At 40.8% G+C, this 18,441-nt stretch overlaps 1 long non-coding RNA gene across 1 annotated transcript; it reads left to right on the top strand.

The window, feature by feature from the left end:
* The first annotated feature begins 1,013 nt into the window (after positions 1 to 1,013).
* Positions 1,014 to 2,245, top strand: LOC134563139 (uncharacterized). The gene is made up of 2 exons (XR_010083323.1): positions 1,014 to 1,189; positions 1,361 to 2,245. It is a non-coding gene; the product is annotated as an uncharacterized LOC134563139 (long non-coding RNA).
* The last annotated feature ends 16,196 nt before the right edge of the window (positions 2,246 to 18,441 follow it).

Genomic DNA, 18,441 nt, shown 5'->3' with positions numbered 1-18,441 from the left:
GTTTTGTTATTTTCTTGGTACCTGCAAAAAATAAAATTGCAACTCTATTCTAAAGTCCAGAAAAAATTGCTTTCTTAAGGAAAATTTAATTTGCATATAAAATAGGTTCAACTCATAATTCTGCATGAATTCCAAACAGAAATGGATGCATTTTATTTTAAGCAAGACAATGCTGCTTTTATTTTCCTTTTCCTGAAAAATAACACTATCACTTTGTTTAGAGCAATACTACTGTAGATTATCATCTGACTTTACATAGGACAATTAATTTATAAAATGTAAGCCTTTCTCTTGATAGATTACTGGAACAAGGCTGTATATATCAACAGCTTGAATGCATCTAATAGCAAAAAATCAGTATTGGACGGTGTGAAAGGTGCAGTAAGCTGTGAATTAATGAGTGACCCACAGAAGGCTATGAGAGACTTTCATTTCTCAGTTTTCCTTACCTCAAAGAAATATTACAGAACCCTGCTCATTTGGTTAATGGAAAATTGGCTTAGTGGTTTCCTGATCTACCCCTTTCCCTCCTCTGCTGCTTCCAGCTTGCCTCAGGCTGGTAGTTAAAAGCCCTGTGCAAACACAGAGGTTGGGGCAGGCTGTGGGTGTCAGGAAAAAAAGAGGGAGAGAGGGAGGGAGGTAGAAGAGGCTATCTCAAGGATATGAGGACTATTTCAGCAGCTGAAAATGTTGCACAGAAGACTATGGGAGTGCCAGAAGAGTCTCCAATATCCTGCCCAAAAAAAGACAACCGTAAAACAGGCAAACTCCATCTACCTGCACTACCTCCTCATGAAGTAGAAAGACCCCACAGTAGCTGTTTCTGTCAAGGGGAATTTATTGGACTTCTCAATTTTGCTGTGAGTATATTCAATAATTCTGTAGAAATTGGGGAAAACTTGCAATTTAACTGGGAAAAATGGCAGATTTGTGTCGTGGTTTGAAGGGAAGTGAGTTTTTTTGGAAGTAGTGGGCAAACCAATCAGTCTTTGGGTCTGAGTACTGGCACCTTTGTTGGCCACTAAGAGGTGGACACGCCTCTGAGGACACGAGGGGTTAAAAGCCGGATTTCCCAGCAGGACTCTCTCTTTCCTGCTCTGCTTTCGGAGAGGGAGCGTCTTCTCCTCTCCCCTGCCGGCCTGGCTAGGCCGGGTGGGGGAGGGGAGCAAGGTGGGCCTGGCTGAGCAAGGTGGGCCTCGGGGTGGGGAACAGAGGGAGCTGGAGTGGAGCTGGTCCAGCTTCCATCTAGAATGGAGGGGTGGAGGGAGAACTTTGGAGGTGCCTTCCGTCCCCCTCCCTGTCCCATCCCGTTCCCCCCCCCCTTCCCCCCCCCGGTCTCGTCTCTCTCCTCCCCCCACAGAGAGAAGGTGCCGAGCTGGAGCTGCTTGTGAGACCTGCAGTGCCTGCGATCGCCTGTGCCTGACCTTGGTGGTGGGAGATAAAGCTTTTAACTCTTTCTAAGGCAGAAGAGAGTTATCCCTGGACGCTGTATTCTCATAGTTGGTGGTTTTAGAAGAGAGAGGACAGCCTGGGACCGAGAGGGTAATGTGAGATGAAAAGAAGCCCCTTCGATTGCCGGAATGAAGAGGAGTGGCCTATTGGGCCGGACTTTTCTTGCATAATGATAGCCATAGACGGACCCTGGACCCTTCTGACTATAAATAAGACTGTGTTTGGGTGGATGTTTTTGGCTCAAACCCAGAGACGTTCTGGCCTGCTTCTTGGAGCCCCCGGCCCCAGGGGTAAATGGGGGGGACCTGAGTCCCAAAATGAGAGGATGGCTGGTTTTTGGTACTTGGCCAAAACATCCTTAAAAAGAGCCCTGTTGCAGTGCAGGTCCATGGACGGCAGTGAGAGTGCTGGACATGGAAAGGAGGGTGTCACCCTGGCAGACTCCTCCAGGCAGTGCCATGGGTGACGTGGGAACACGGGATGGTGGACCTGTGTTTCCTGTGGGGGGGGTCTGTGGTGCGAGAGAGACTCCTCTCGTCCTGGATGGAATGTGGATTGTCTGAATTTTAAAGGATGATGATTTGGATTAGGAACCCAGGGTTGTTGAGGGATTAAGCAAGTAGATGAAGGTAATGTGCTGGAGTCAACTGAGTGAGCATGTATGGAATGGAATTGGGGGGAGGAGAAGCCGTGTTTTGGGAGGTTTTCTCTTCTGCTTTTGGGTGGTTGGGTTTTTCTTTCCTTTTCTATTGTCCATTGTTATGTAGTGTAATAAATTGTCTGTCTGCTTCAAGTATTAGGCCTGCTCTGCTCTGTTCTTGACCACATCTCACAGCAGTTCATTAGGTAAAATATACCCTCATGGGTGCATTGGCATTTTGTCTAATGTCAACCCATGACAATTTGTTATAAAACTTTTGGTGATTGAGTGTTTATTTTGGTATTTAAAAAAAAGAAAGAAAACTTCCTTTCCTTTTTGTGTAATATTGGGGGGGAAAAACCCTGCACTTCTGTGATCGACTCACAGGAGCTTACAAAATGAAGAATCAATAAACAGAATAATATCTTTTAAACAAAAACAGCTTCTAGGACTCATTTAACTGCTGAAACATACAAGTTAGGGCAATCATCAGCTAGACATGAGAAGATCAAAATAAATCTCAAATGCAGAGTCTAGGCTCTGCTGCTTATCAAGTAAAGAACCTTTTTGACACATGGTCTCAAGTCTGCTGTTTCTGTGGGCTGAGTTCATATCTCTGATGCCAACTTTCTCCTGTCACAGGCTGTCACATAAGTGAGTGAGTGAGGGACCTGTGCTGAAGATAGGATATGTCATCTCACATCCTCCTTTACACACACAGATGTCTCAGGCTTTTCATTTTTTGACACACAGTAATAATAGTTGCTTTCTGGGTTGTCTTTTCCCTCCTTTGACATGACTGAGTCAGTCTCCTGGGACCAAAGCTCAGCCATAACCTGCAGGAATTGGGCAACTTGGATCAATTCTTTAGGCCTTGAAGGACCTCAATTCAATTCTTTGCTCTTTGCAAAGTGGTGGGGAGGAAGTGGCAGATGACTGGTACACAGTTCATAAAATGAAGGAAGTAACATGTTTTCCCATCTCTTTCATGCTTCAAAAATAAAATTGTTTGTCCTGCCAAACACATAACAAATAACCTTGTTATCTGTGCTTTGCACAAATTGGTGTAGTCAGCTAAAATATATGATTATTTACCTATTTTTCCCCAGGGTTCAATGGGTGTTGTATAGTCAAAGGAAAATTTATTTTCAGGTGTCAATTATCATTGCCAAAAATTTGCATTTGTAAAACTAGAACAAAAGTACTCAGAAGAGGATGTGAAAAAACCCAAAAACATACACATGAAACACCCTGGAGAAGGGGAAAAAGTGAGGGATTTCGTAAAATGTAAGGGACGCTCTGCAAATATTGACCCTGGAAATAACACTGCTTTTGTGATGGGAATATCAGACAGTGGAAAAGAACAGGCTTGCCCATCATGTTATGGCCTACAAGCTCAGGTCGACCTCTGCCCACAAAGCTGTTGTGAAAATGCCAGCAATATAAATGTCCTTTGAGAGACAGGAGCCTGCTGTAAGCACTGTTGAGAAGATGACCTTTAGGAGCAGACAGACACCTCATTTTAAAATTCACTGTTTTGATTTTGAACTGTGACAAATGTTTTTTTGTTTTTTTTTGGTATTGACTCACACTTTTATCCATCTATATGCCAATAAGGCCTTCAGCTTGTCATCTGGATAAAACTAGAGTTTATGCAGCTGGAGTAGTCAGGCTAAAGTTTACCTTAGTGGCATGTTTCTGTCTGCTCTGTGTCAGGGAATGTTTTGTGGTTACTGATTAAAGGTAAATATTCAGTATGAGCATTTGGAATTTGTTTTTTAAATTTTTTTTAATTGTTCACTTTACCATGATTGAAAGTTACTTTCCTTCATGCACACATACCTCTGTGGTATAAAAATTTTGCTGTACATCAGAATTTTAAGCAATGCCCAAGACTCAGTTGGCATCTAACACTGAGTGTTAAGATCTATAGTCTAGTGCAGAGGAAATGCAGACACACAGAAACTATTGCCTAAAGGTAATCACATAAAAAAGGACTGATTTCCACCTTTCCAGTTTAAAACAGCTGTCCCTTTTCCTTTTAAATATTTTCAACTTTCTATAAGGTCTGTGACGATAGAGTATTCACAGACATCCTTATTCTTCTTCTAAATGTCAGGATACTTATTCTAAGAGGTTTGAAGCTGGAGACTGCAATGTGCATAAAATAATTTCTTTTTCAAAAAGGTAAAATATATTTAACTGGAAAAATAGCATCAGCAACCACTGCAGAAAATACATCTTAGGAATACACACACAAAAGCTTATACAGATTATTTATTCAACCAAATAGAAACACCTGGGTTGCATTCGTGATGAAAAACACTGTGGTCATGGAGGTTTCACTGGGAGAGTCTGCTTATCTTATACAGCTATTAAAAAACCTGGGACATTATGTGTGGATACCTCCCTGCCTTGACAAAGTATGGCAGATTTCCATCTACCTGCTTTCTTTCTAGAAAAGATCTAAAAAAGCTAAATTATAGGCTTTTGTAGCTGCATTAGGGATATAAAATTATCCAATAACAATTGCCAGTAAAACACAATAGAGATAAATGCAAGGCTTTCAGGCACTTCAGGCTGTGGGAGGGGGGAAAGGCTCTGGCTCAGTGCTATGAACCTCATTGCTTTGCCAGCCAGTCCTCACCAGATAGGAAGCTCACAGGTTTTCAACAGTTTTCTTTGACTTTTTTATCATCTGTACCTCATCCTGTTGCCAGTGCTGAAGAAGTGACATTTTAAATTTACAAATGAAACCTGAAAAAAAAACCCCTCTAATCCAAGACCTAAAGCTATTCACCTCCTATTTTTTATTTATATATAACTTCCTGGGGCACCAGCATAATTTTTGATTGCTGCTGGCTGCCCTCAGGTACCACATGATTGGACTATGTAAAAACTGGAATAGGGGAGAGTTTCTGCTGTGCTACCAGAGAACTGCCCTGCTACCTGCAGCCATGAAATGATTCCATGAGGAGCAAGTAAGGTATGATGGTGGGGAGAGAGAAGATTAGAAAGGAGACATCTGAGGAAGAAGACAGATGCAAAACAGTTGTTACTGTTTATTTCAAATCCAAATATTTGCTGCTTTCAACACTTCCTGATGCAGTTTTTCCTTATATCTCTGTGATTGCTGATGGGAGGTGACTCAATTTATTCAAGTGAAGGGTGTTTCTTGCAGTAACAGATGAGTGCTTATTAGAGGAAAAAACGGTATTTGATGAAGATGATCTAATTGCAGCCTTTCAGTACCTTAAAGGACCCCACAGGATGGAGAGAGGCTACTTATACTAGAGTAGGTAGTGAGAGGGCTAGGGGAAATAGCTTCAAACTGAGAGTAGGTTTAGATTAAATTTACAGAAGAAATGCTTTGATGTGAGGGTGGTGAGGCACCAGAACAAGATGCTCAAAGAAATTGTGGATACCCCATCCCTGGGAGCATTCAAGGCCAGGTTGGATGGGGCTTTGAGCAGCCTGATCTAGTGAAAGGTGTCCCTGCCAATGGACAGGAGTTGGAACTAGATTATCTTTAAGGTCCTTTCCAACCTGGCCGTTCTACGGCTTCCTCTCCCCAGGCTGGAACAAGGTGGAACTGCCAACACCTTGTGCATTTATAGTCAGCAGGAAAACTAGCAACCCCTCCTAGAAGAGTGCTGAAGGACAGAAAAGGGGACTGGAAGAAGAAGAGAAAGGGAGACTGAATGGGGCACTGTTCAGTGGGACAACTGCCTGGCTTTGTCAAGGGAGCTGAGTTTTCATCCAGGACAGGGAAGACAATTCTGCAGGGAGATGGTGTTGCCCATAAAGCTGCTGCTGCTGCACCCGCTTTGCTTCATCAGCACAAGTGTCCTGAATTTCTTAGCTGTTCTGAGAGTGGGGTTCATGTAATATCTATTCCTCTACATAGTCAGCATTCTTGCTTTGTGTTCCCTTTGTAATGCTGACAGCTGCAAACTGAACGTCTGTTGTTATTCTTGGCACATTTCCTCTTCCTTGAGGCACAACTCACTGTCCTAGAATTCAGAGGCTTTAATGGTCCCTGGTTGGCTTGGTTTTTATTGTGTTTGACGAGGATTTTTTTAAAAAATCACAGAAAACAATCTGAGTGAAAATGATCTTTTCCTGGTAGATTTCATGGTTTTACGAGAAGGGACTGAATCTGAGCAGATGATGATTATTAACACTCTGCTTCAAAAGGGCCAATGTAGCAGGCTACAGACAGGGAGGCAAGGTGCTCACAGAGAAGAATCCCAAAGGGTAAAAATATTTCAGGAGAAATGCTAATTCCTATACAAAGCAATATCAAGGACACAACATAATTCTGTCCTGCTGTGGAATAAAACTGGGAAAATGCCATAGTGGGGAATTAATAAGGACTGGATGAGGCATACCTGGAAAACCAGAAAATCCAAGAAAAGATAAAAAGGAAAACTTTGCTAGTAACTATATTTTGCTAGTAGCTGTAGTTGATTGCCACATGGAGGGGGTGAAATTAATTTCAGAGAAAGCTGCAATAGGTTGTCAAGTAAAACCGATGTAGACTAAAAGCATAAAAAAATTAAATGATGTGCTACATTTTCATCTATATATCTTTTATGAGAAAGGAAGAGAAAATAATCATCAGGAAGAGGATTAAACTGCCTTGAACCTATTAGCTTTCACAAAAATATTAATAGTGCTTGTTATTTAAAGGGTTGAGGAACAATGAGGAGGAAAATCCACACCAAGAGAGGAGAAAGAGCAGATTAAAGACTCTTTAGGTGAGAGGGATATATTAAGACTGAAAGCACACGATGAACATAGCCTTGATTTCTTACAGAACTGGCCAAACTATATGTGCTTGAATAATTATGATTTTTAACAACAACAACAACAACAACAACAACAAAACAAAACAAAACAAAACAAAAAACCAACCAACCAAACAAACAAACAAACAAAAAAAAACAACAAACAAAAAAACCACAAAAAAAACCCCAAAAAAACCCAAAAAAAGGCATTTACCAAAAAATAGTAACTGGAGAAGGAAAAATACTATAAAGAAAACAACTTTTTTTAAAGTGGAAGAAACTGGGATCTAGAGAATTACACCTTAGGCAGCATAGTTTTAGCATCCATAAAGACTAGAAGAAATTACATTTAAATAGTCTTAGAAATTATTTGAAATTTAGAAAATATAAACCTAAAAAGTGAGAAAAATATAATAATTTGGTATACAAAAGAGCTATCTAAATTAGGACATTACTCAACAATATGAAAATATGGTGATTATCTAGGCAGCCTGTGGGGGTAGAGCAAGACAAAAATTCAGTTTAAGTAGATGCAGAGAAGTGTTGAATTTTAGAACAAACTTACAAATGATAAATATGTTTGAGTAGTACCACTGGCAAGATAGGTTGTAGAATTTGCAGTTGCAAAGTCCCCAAAGAAGACAACCATCTGCCTTTTCCTACGTAAAGTTTGCTTTCACAGCTCCCAGCACTGAACTTGGTGGATGAGCAAGTTCCCACAGAGTGCCCATGCAAGGCCAGCTTTGATGGGTTGCCTCTGCCTGTGGCTGCTTAACTTTGAACAGGGAACAGATGTTTCATAGAGAATCTCTCTTAGATTTGAGTTGGCAATACTCAAACAGACCAAGGTCCACTGGGAATTGACTGGACAGAGGTGAGCCTGCAGGGGTTTCTGAATCTGCTCAGAGAAATTACCCTTGCCTGTCCTACATCAGAAATGGCCTGGCACCCCTACAGCCTGCTGTGCATGCCTTGAACTTAGGGACACTCCCAAGGGTGGTTGTTGCACATCAGAGCATCTCCTTTTTGATCCTGAAACACTGCCATCCAAACATACAAGGAGTGTTGCACAGTTCATCTACACAGTTAGAAATGAGACTGATCTAGAGGTTAGGTGAATCAATATATCCTTTAGAAAACATTAAAGAGTTATGATCTCTGACAGGTAAATATTCTTACCATGTATGAAATATAGAGGGTAATGGGTTTATTTTGACCCTGTTAAAAGAGGTGCCTGAGATGCAAGCAGAAAATAATAATTAAACCTTTTCAGCAGATTTATATTAATTTGAGCTCCTCCAAGGGAGGATAAAGCTGTGCAAGAAGTGAGCAGCAGCATGACACATATACAGTGATCAGGTCCATGACAGCCTTGGCTGTCTGGAGAATGTGCTGTTTGTGCACATGAGCAAAAGCTTTATTGGACCACTAGGCAAACTTCCATCTGGAAAATGGCCATGTAAAAGTGGAGATTGGGAGGGAGGAGAGATCTCCCAACACAGCACTTCTGACTGGAAGTGACTGAGCCTCTGACTGTTCAGTAAACCACATATTAAAATCTCTTTTATTAAAAAGGCAAAAATCCTCCTTAAAATAAGGACTTTTTGCTTTTTTTTTTTTCTGGGCAGCTGTTCCAAAACCTCACTAATCTCATGATCCACACCACTTTTGAATTTCTATCCTAAACTGACCATATTTTACTATTTCATTTGTTCTTTTTCTAGCAATGTCATTCAATTTTCATGGTCAGGGAGGAGCCACATCCTGTCTCAAGCCTTATTTTGCTCTATATCTGAGGAAAACAAGTATCCTTCACTTTCAGAGGCATACATAGCATAATAATCCCCGTGGTAATGCTTGAAGGAGCTGGCTGGACAAAAGAAGACTGATGCTGCAGTGTCACTGAAAGGGGTAGAGTGGTGATAGAACTTCTGGGATCATTCAGCTCTTCCTGGAGGATGTTATGAGGTAATTAATACAATAGGAGGGAATTTGGGCTGTGATTAGAGACAGAGTTTGAGTCTTCCCTGATACACTGGGATGAGGGGAGCCATCAGCAGTCCACATTCTGTGGCTGAAATCCCTTCAAGGACTTACTGGCAGGAATTTGATCCAATACCCAAATCCAGAGCAGCAGCTCTGTAATTCTCAGGAAGGATGCAGCGTGGCTTCAGGTCAGTGACTGGCCACCATTATTAACAAAGACAAATCAGTACAGAGGAAAAAGAGCAGTTCTGCCCTGCTCCTAATTCTGCTTTATGTCCTCTCATGGACAGGTAACAGCCAGGGAGAAGTCAGCAAAGAGGTCAGCAAGGGTCATTTCCATGACCCTTGGACTTCTCCTGCAGATAGGGCTTTTCTGTGTCACACTATCTAAATTGCTACAAGAGCTAGGCAGTCCCTTACTACATGATTTTTCATGAAATAATGTCAGTCTTTCTATTACATCTCACTCATAACTCTGACGAAACTAAGATGTTTTCATCTCTATCTCTTGCCAGCAGCAATTTTTACATTTCTGAAACTTTCACATTTGGCTGCTAAAATGCATTCCAAAATCTAGACCTAGATACCCACAAAAATACAGGCTCAGCCACAGAGCTTTGACTTCAGAGGGCTGCAGTCAGTTGATGTCTGAGAAAACAGACCAATTCAGACCAATTTTCTTATCAATGAGCTCTGCATAGAGCAGTCTGATTTCTCTGAACACCTTTCCCAGTACATACAAGACCATTGTTAAAGCAGTGAAAATATTAATCAAAAGACACAGGAAAAATGTTACAGATCTGGGATTTTTAAACCCTCTCTTCAAGCCAAAACTTAAACTTTATCTTAAAAACTGACTATATGTATTTGGACTAAGAGTACCAAGAGATATTTTTCTTATAGGTTGTTTAAATGGAGAGTTAATATGGGGTTTTATTATTTTCTTTTAGCCCTTGGGAAAGAATAACAAAATATATATACATGGAGAGAAGAAGCACAGCAATCTTTGCAGAGAGCAAAAATACAGAAATCTTTGCAGAGACATCATTTTTTCTCTCCATGTGTTTATTTTTGGTGATGTCTTATCTGGGTGACAGAAAACACAAATGACAAACAGCAAAAAGTGCAGAGACTGGCAGTTGTCTGCATGACATATGACAAGGTTTATGTAACCAGCTCTGGCTCATTTCTCAACCCATTATTCCAGAAGTATTACACACTGAACCTGCATGACCAGCATGCATTCAGATCACCTCCAGGGACAGAGCACCAGAGCTGCAAGCCACCAGATCAGGATGGCAGGTCAGGAAGTCAGTCAAATTGTGCTCTTATTCTTTCTGTGTGCTTCCAATTTCTTGTGAATGAGAGGAAAATACAATAATTCTTCAGTAATATGTGAATAAAATGGCATTAAAATTACCATACTCTTACCTGTTATGAGAAAGTAGAAAAGATAGGGGTTTTCCTTAATTTACCTTTTTTTTCATGAAGTAATATGTGTGCATTGCTATAGAACTTATTCCACCAGGGAATATACATAATCATTTCGAAAAGCTGAAAAGGCAGAGGAGAGATCTCGGCTGACCTACCAGAATCATAGTATCATTTAGGCTGGAGAAGACCTTTAAAGTCATTAATTCCACTGTTAACTCAGAATTGCCAGATCTACTACAAATCACAATCTAATAATGCTCCCAAGAAAGCATCCTTGAGATAAAGTATCAACAAAACATTTCCTGTGAAATGCAGTTTGTAGACTGACATCTGAAGAACAAGCTCCCACAATTACGCACTGCAATATTCCAAGGAAGTACTTGGATGTTTGGATAACTACTTGATGAAGAAATGCAAAAATCTGGCTGTATTTCCATCAGAAAGCTGCCTTATTTGGATGCAAATACAGTCCAAGCTGGACCCTGGCTCACAGGATTGTAAATAGCCCAAGTACTGGATCCTGATGGGAAGCAAAATTAGTATCATTCCATCCTTTAATGAATAAAGATGTTCAGGAAAAGCTCCTACATGTTTTGTAGGCAGTTGAAGGGCACACCCTGGTGCACTATGTGCTTTGTCATTCTCAGGCTCAACATAGTGGACACAGCCAAAAGTAGCTTAATGCTGGTCTCGAGGTGAGCCCCCTCTCCATCTTCAGCATAGAATACCTCATTATCTACAGACTATTTCTAGATTTGTACACTGGTGCCAGCACAGATAACAGCTTGAGAGGCTTTAATATTTTCAGATTCTGCTCCCTTAAGCCAGCTGCAGTGTGAAATGCAAATACAAGCTGGGTTAACTGTGTGATCCCTATCTGCATATCTGGCACAGTGGTCAAGGACTGTGGTTCCAAGAGCAGTAGTATTTTCAGATTTGTCCCAGAGCTGTTCAGCATCACTGAGCAGGTGGTGACACCACATTTATAATATTCAATTAGCATTAGCTTTAAACAGCAAGACTCAAGCACATGCCCCGGAAAAGCAAAACAGAATGACTTGCTTCTAAAGTCCAACGGGTCAGAGGAGGGGATTCCACCCCTCTTCTTTCTCCTGATGAGACCCCACGTGAAGAACTGTGTCCAGCTCTGTGGTCATCACCACAGGAGAGCCATGGACCTGTCGGAGTGGGTGTGGAGGAGGGTCACAAAAGAGGTCAGAGGGAAAGACTGAGAGAATTGGAGTTGTTCAGCCTGGAAAAGGCAATGTTCTGAGGTGACCTTACTGCAGCATTTCAATACTTAAAGGGGGGCTTATAAGAGAGATGGAGAAAGACTCTTTTAGCACAGCCTGTTGCAATAACAAAAGAGGTAGTGGGTCTAAAAGATGGTAAATTTAGGCTAGTTTTAGGGAAGAAGATTTTCACAATGAAAGTAATGAGACACTGGAACATGTTGCCCAGAGAAGTTGTGGATGCCTCATCCCTGGAAGAGTTCAAGGTCAGGTTGATCTGGCTGTCCAGAGAAACTTAATCCAGTTGGAAGATATCCCTGATCATTGCAAGACAGTTGGACAAGATAACCTTTACAAGTCCCTTCCAACCCAAACTATTAAATGATTCTGTGATAATGTCTGGGCCTAGAAGAGGTGTCGTATAGGCTTGGCCCACTAAAATTACTTTCCTTTAATAACAAAGGAAAAATCATTTATGTATATTCCCTGTCTTCTGCTCAAATCACTAATACAATAAAAAGTTGCTCTCTTGAATATCAGGCACCCAGTGGAAGAGATCCGAGATTCTCATTTTCTTTCTGCTCTCATTATAATTAAAATAAAACAATTGATCTTCTTCTAGATAACACTTGGACTTGGTTTTCTGCCGTAGTTTTATTGGATTCTTGAAAATTTTTTATCCTACTGTTGTACAGATGAAAATCTATATATGACAATCTTCCAAATTATTAGTATAGACCTCTATGTTTGCCCAAGATTGTGTCTTTTCTGCAGCTGAAATGATATGAAAAATATATGTGTAGAGAAAGCAGTATGAACTGTCAGTCATCTGCTAGGCAGAGAAAGCCCACAGACCTGTGGGCCTGGAAAATACTGTGTGAAGAATGAAATATTAGCTTTTGAGGTGGGGAGGAAGAACAGGTTCTATTTTATTGATGCATTTTCAGGTGCTGACTGATCACTGCTAAGCTTAAGCACATAAACGTCACAGGCACAGGGAAGAGAGTCTAAAACATCCCTGTGAGATTGCCAGCTCTGTATTTCCTCCCAACCATCAAACTCTCCATCAGCCCCTGACGCACAAGTTACTCCCAAATCCCTCCAGGGGTTGAGTAACCACGAGGTGCAGAAAATCTGCCAAGGCAGCTCCTGACACAGAGAGTAAGTACCAGATATATCAACGGGTTTGTACAAATATTTTTAATGTTTCAAAAGATTTTTGAAATTTTTCATGCACTTTCAACATGATGTAGAAGAACTGCATTACGTTATTCTGTGTTCTCTATTGTGGGAACATTGTGAGAACTGAAAAACCAGAGGATTTTCACAGTCTTGCAATTAGCTTACACAGATAGAGGTTTGAAACAGAGTTGAATTTTAGGCCTTGAAATATTTGGAGCATAGAAAGTTTCTGAGATACAAAAAATAGAAAACAAGCAACTATTGTATGATGTAGTGTGTATGTGCAGTGGCTTAAGTAGATGCTTGTAAGCTTTCAGCATTAGCCTATTGGCTAAAAAACCTTTAAAAGGTTTAAAAGTCTTTGTAACAAAAAGAACTTTGGCTTCTGTTGTTATAGCATGAGTTTTACCATCTTTTATGTCTCCACCTTCATTGAGACTGATAATGAAATAAAAAACTCATAAAACACCTCTCAGTTGCCCTATCCCATTACTAGAAATTAGATCCAACACTCTATATACCATTCAGACTTGTCCTTCAACAGATCTTTAATACCACTAGCTGGTGTACCTGCATCTGAGGAGGTGAATGGAACTTCTGGCCACCCCTTGTCATGGATTTTTTTAGATGACAGAATTACTCCAGATTTATGTTTTCTTTAAGGTCAAAAGGTTGTTTCCTTTTCACAGTCCTTTTGCCAGGGAACCAGTTGCTCTCTGCTCACAAATCTTTTGTTCTAGACCTATAAGAGAATTTGAACATCCAAAACAAACCTAGAGAGCTTAGGTCATCAAAAGAATCTTTTCCAAATACCTGGTGGGACTGAGGATGTGGTTCATGCTATAAAATGCTGCTGCAAAATGCTTGTGCAGTCCAGTTCTCTCACACCTAAGTTAGCAAGAACTGGGCTGCAAAAACTGGTGGTTCCTTACAGGCCCCAGTTAACAGAGGACACTCCTAGCAGCTGCCAAACAAGAGCTGTGCTGGCATTGTGGCTATAGATCCTCTGATGTGTATTTAGAAGGTTTTTTTGTGGGAAAAATCACATGAGAGAGAAGAATGACCAGGAGATGCCAGAGGCGAGCCAGAGCTGGAGAAATAATGAGTCATCATAACAACACTGCCAATTCTTTCTCTCCTTGCTGCTTTCTGACACAAAGGGAGCAAGCTCAGCACTCACAGCCCCCAAGAGAGCTGCATTTTGTAGTGGCAGTATTTCCCTCCAACACTGCAATTTTTATTTGGGAAATGGGCACCTCCCTTATTGCCAGTTTAAATGATGACTCTCTTCCAGCTCTGATCCCTTTCCTGAAAAGGTAAAATATTTTCCTCTCATGAGGGGAGCAGCAATGACACCATGACATCTGACAGTCAAAACTCAAGTGAAGAATATAACCTATGTTCTGGATCCCTGCTATTACAGCCAAATGCAGTATATCACTCCCTCAATTCAGTTTTTTTAAAAAATTTATTTTGAAACTAGTAAGGCTTCTCAACCTATTATTGACCTACAATTTCCCAGCAGGAGGCTATTAAGGGTTGAATTTATGCAACAGGAAGCAATCTTTTAATCTCTAGTCAGTCCTTTCAAGAACAAATTAAAATTACTACTGATAAGCCCCATCTTATCTTGATGAAACATTTAGGGATATGGGCAGATAAGTATTTCACCAATAACTATGCTGTAAAATTGTTTGCTTAAGAACTTCTGCTTTTGCTCAGTTTGCTGCAACATCCAAACAAGTTAAGGTTAAAGAATAATTTTGTCTGATTTTGAAATATGCTGCACAATAAATAGCCTTAATTTACAAAAGAGTTGGAATTCAGAGCCTTCTAGAAATTTGAGTGCTTTTAAATTGTCCTGCTTTTTGTTATTCAAAAGCCTGGAAGTGCATTTCTTCACAGATTTTCCTTGTATTGCTTGTAATTTTCTTTGCAGTGTTTTTTTCATGCTTCCTGTGCATCTGAAAGTCTGTCCTCTGGGATACAACCCCTTTACTAGAACAAGATTAACATCTGAAATTGCTCTTTTCCTGGTTCTTGCCCTTTAAGTCCTATTTGTCTGCATCACTGGTGCTGGCTCACAATCCTCCACTTGCAAATCCAAGGGAACGACATTCATCCTGCACTCCAACAAACCCCTGTAAGTGAGTTCAGGAGTGATGCTGTAGGTTCTGCTCACACAGATGGGAGCCTGGGCTCTTCCAAGGTCCATAATGCAGCACCCTCTGGTCCAGAAAGCAAGAGACACAGAACTCAACCCCACGGGCCAACCTTCTCAAACCTTACTTTGGGGGTAAAGCACCCAGCAGGTCACCACTTACCCTACAAACTGAGAGCATACGGCATGGACACTGTGCTATCCAAAAGGACGAAACTGTCATCAGAACCGGTGACAACAGCAAAAGTCCTTCTGTCATCTCTGTCTTGCGTCACTGGTGAAATTCCCAGTTTTCGGTGGTAAAGCAGGGAGTAGCTTTCCCTGCTCGTGGGTTATGGAAATAGATTGTGGATCTGAAAGGTAAGTGGTGCCCAGAGGAGAGTTTGCTGCCAAGGCTTTGCTGACAGGTGCAGGTACACCAACAGCTTCTGTCTGAACTCTGCAGGTGTCCTGCTAATATTCAGAAGTTGCCTGATAGGTTACTTCTGCTTCATTTAGCCTCTTTTAATAGTGAAAATCATTTATCTCTACTTAACATAATTCACAGTCTCTTTAACCTGACAGTGGTAATAGACACTCACCTGGCTAATCTTCATATAAAATTCCCAGTTTAGATTTTATTTATCTTCTATTTGTTCAAAATTTTTTAGGGAACCTGAAGGAAATTTCCACTGAAATGCCCTTGTGAAAGATAAAATGTCATTTCTGAAAGATAAACTACCCTTTTTTCAACTTTCAAACATTCTACATAACTCACATGTGTCATCTAATACAAATGTGATACTGGAATAAACATAGAATAAAAGTTAAAAAGGAATCTAGGCATAAAGTTTGCATCATAGAAAACATCTTTATGTTTGCAAAATAAAAGGAAAAAAAAAAGAAAAATGAAACTTCTCAAATTTCCTCTGAGAAAATGCATTAAAATCCAATCATCTTCACTTTTAAACTTGCCATGAAAAATGTCAACTCTGGGTCAGCTTTGCACCCTCTCCTCTCCTCTCCTCTCCTCTCCTCTCCTCTCCTCTCCTCTCCTCTCCTCTCCTCTCCTCTCCTCTCCTCTCCTCTCCTCTCCTCTCCTCTCCTCTCCTCTCCTCTCCTCTCCTCTCCTCTCCTCTCCTCTCCTCTCCTCTCCTCTCCTCTCCTCGAATCTCCTCTCCTCGAATCTCCTCTCCTCGAATCTCCTCTCCTCGAATCTCCTCTCCTCGAATCTCCTCTCCTCGAATCTCCTCTCCTCTCCTCGAATCTCCTCTCCTCGAATCTCCTCTCCTCGAATCTCCTCTCCTCGAATCTCCTCTCCTCTCCTCGAATCTCCTCTCCTCGAATCTCCTCTCCTCTCCTCCTGTTTCCCTTCCTTTCTTGGATTCCACAACAGAGCTGGTATTTCTCTTATCTCTGTTAGCCTTTCCCACATCTACACACATAATTTCCTCCCCTAACTCCCCCAGTCACCAGCTCCTGGTAGTGCATGTACCCTCCAAGTAATAATTCTTGCTGATCTTGGCAAGCCCTGTTGCTCCTCTGGCTCCTTTGAGTGCTCTCCAGAGCAAAACAGGCTGCAAAGCAACCAGGCTTGTACCAAAGCACTGCCCTATATTCTCTTTGCTATGCTCTTTGTTGCTGTAAAAACCAGTCTGTAAAATGTTATTGTCTATTTTTTCAATAGTGGCCATGAAGTTTATTTAGTTTTATAGAAGAAAACAAGTATTTTAATCTGCTTTTTCTCTTTTGAAAAGGGCTTCAATTTCATATTACCATTTTCCTCTAATTCGCTCCTTAAACTATTAGGATATCACAAAGCAGCACATTGAACCTTCTCCACAGCTCTGCTAGAAGCATTTTTTGGGAGACCAACAAAAAGGAAGCAGAAAAGTGATCCTAGAAATAGTAGGTATAAGAAAGAACTGCCCAAGAATGCTTTGCTGTGTCTTACCAAATAGAAAGTCATTTGACATTCAGCATTTCTGTGTTTGTTTGCCAGGACTCTAGAGTGCTTGGGAGCTCTCACCAGAGCAGGGCACTGCTGTGGGAGGCACCGTGCAAACAAAGGGGGAAAAAAGACACCTGAAAAGCTAAGTCACAGAATAAACCACTTGAGATCTGCACAGATGTAATTGCTGAACTAAAACCACTCATTGTTCTGTCTGATTTTGTCAAAATAAAATTCCAGCTGGTACAGAAGAACGTTTTCCTTCAAGGACAGCAGTGTGTCAAAGTACTAGGCATTAATTCATTTGGCAAAGTACCTGGCTCCTCATAGTCCAGACTGAACTGTGAAATCCAACTATTTATATTAGTATTTTTGCAATGGCTATCAACACAACATTATAAAAGAAACCTGAAAGAAAATTAAGTGTGACAGAAGGGTAGCACTGCTGTGGAAACAAATGTAAGAGTGACATCAAAAGGTTGCAGTGCTTAGTCTTGAGACCAGACTCCTTACAGGACAAATGTGCTACCCTAGCTTGCAGCTATGGCTCTTGGAGGCTGTGGTTTCCTACCTGTCCAGCAGCAATAATGACAAGAAATGAATGCCACTTATATTTGGTAAATATTATTAGGGGTTCCAGGTGAGGTGCAGCACTGAGTATTTAAACAGCTTGGTCTGGTTTGGTGTGGATTACTGCTTATTTCCTTGAGACCCAGAGCTAGAAGTGGGTGCTTAGACATTTCTTGTCCATCAAATGAGAAATTCCTCTTCATTTAGAGGAAGTTTTTGGTAGAAACAGAATCTTTCTTAGCCTTTTCTCCCCTTTTCTTTTTTCCTGCCTTCTTTTGCCTTTCACATGAGGATGCTCTACTCTAACTAGCTTTTTCCTGTAAAAAAGAAGAGATCAGAAAGGTTTCCTACATGCACAAGTGTGTTAGTGGCTGAATGCAAATTTTCTTGAAGGAGAAAACTTCTCAAAAGCCTTGAATCCACAGGTTAACTCTCATTAGTTATTTAAGCCTGTCCATTTGGCAGACACAAATCAAGAATTTAAGCCATTTCCTCTTCTATTTCTTTGTCCTCAGCCTTTAACAGATGACCCATCTGGAGTAAAACCAAAATAGTATCAATGTGTATAAAACAATAAAGAAAGGGTAAAGAAAAGTATTTCCTTCACACCTCCAGGGCAGCCCATAATACACACAACAATGACAGAGTACAGTCTTATACACACTCTGTTTCAGGCAACTTGTGGAGCTTGAGGTATGGAGCAAAACAGAGAAGGGTTTGGAGGTGCAAAAAGGTCTCTAGCAAGATATTTCAGTTTCTGACATTCCTCATCTTCTGAGATAAGCACTGAACCACTTTTTGCCTATGAAACGCTGACCATTATACACACATTCACTATCCATCAGTAGGATTGATGGTGATCTACAATCAGTGTTTTACTGTAGATCAATCATCACTGGGGGTTTTATTCACATGTGTTCAGTTAATCATATGAAAAAACTAGAAACAGTTTGGTTAGATTATACTCATCCTCTGACTCCAGTAAGAACACCATTCTAACTCCATGACCTGATTTCTGTATCAATGAATACATTCACTATTTTACTAAGTTTTGTTTTTAAAAG

Source organism: Prinia subflava, chromosome 1 (genome assembly GCF_021018805.1).
Source record: "Prinia subflava isolate CZ2003 ecotype Zambia chromosome 1, Cam_Psub_1.2, whole genome shotgun sequence".
Classification (NCBI taxonomy): domain Eukaryota; kingdom Metazoa; phylum Chordata; class Aves; order Passeriformes; family Cisticolidae; genus Prinia; species Prinia subflava.
Note: the sequence above shows the minus strand (reverse complement) of the source record. Positions and strands in the feature narration are given on the sequence as shown.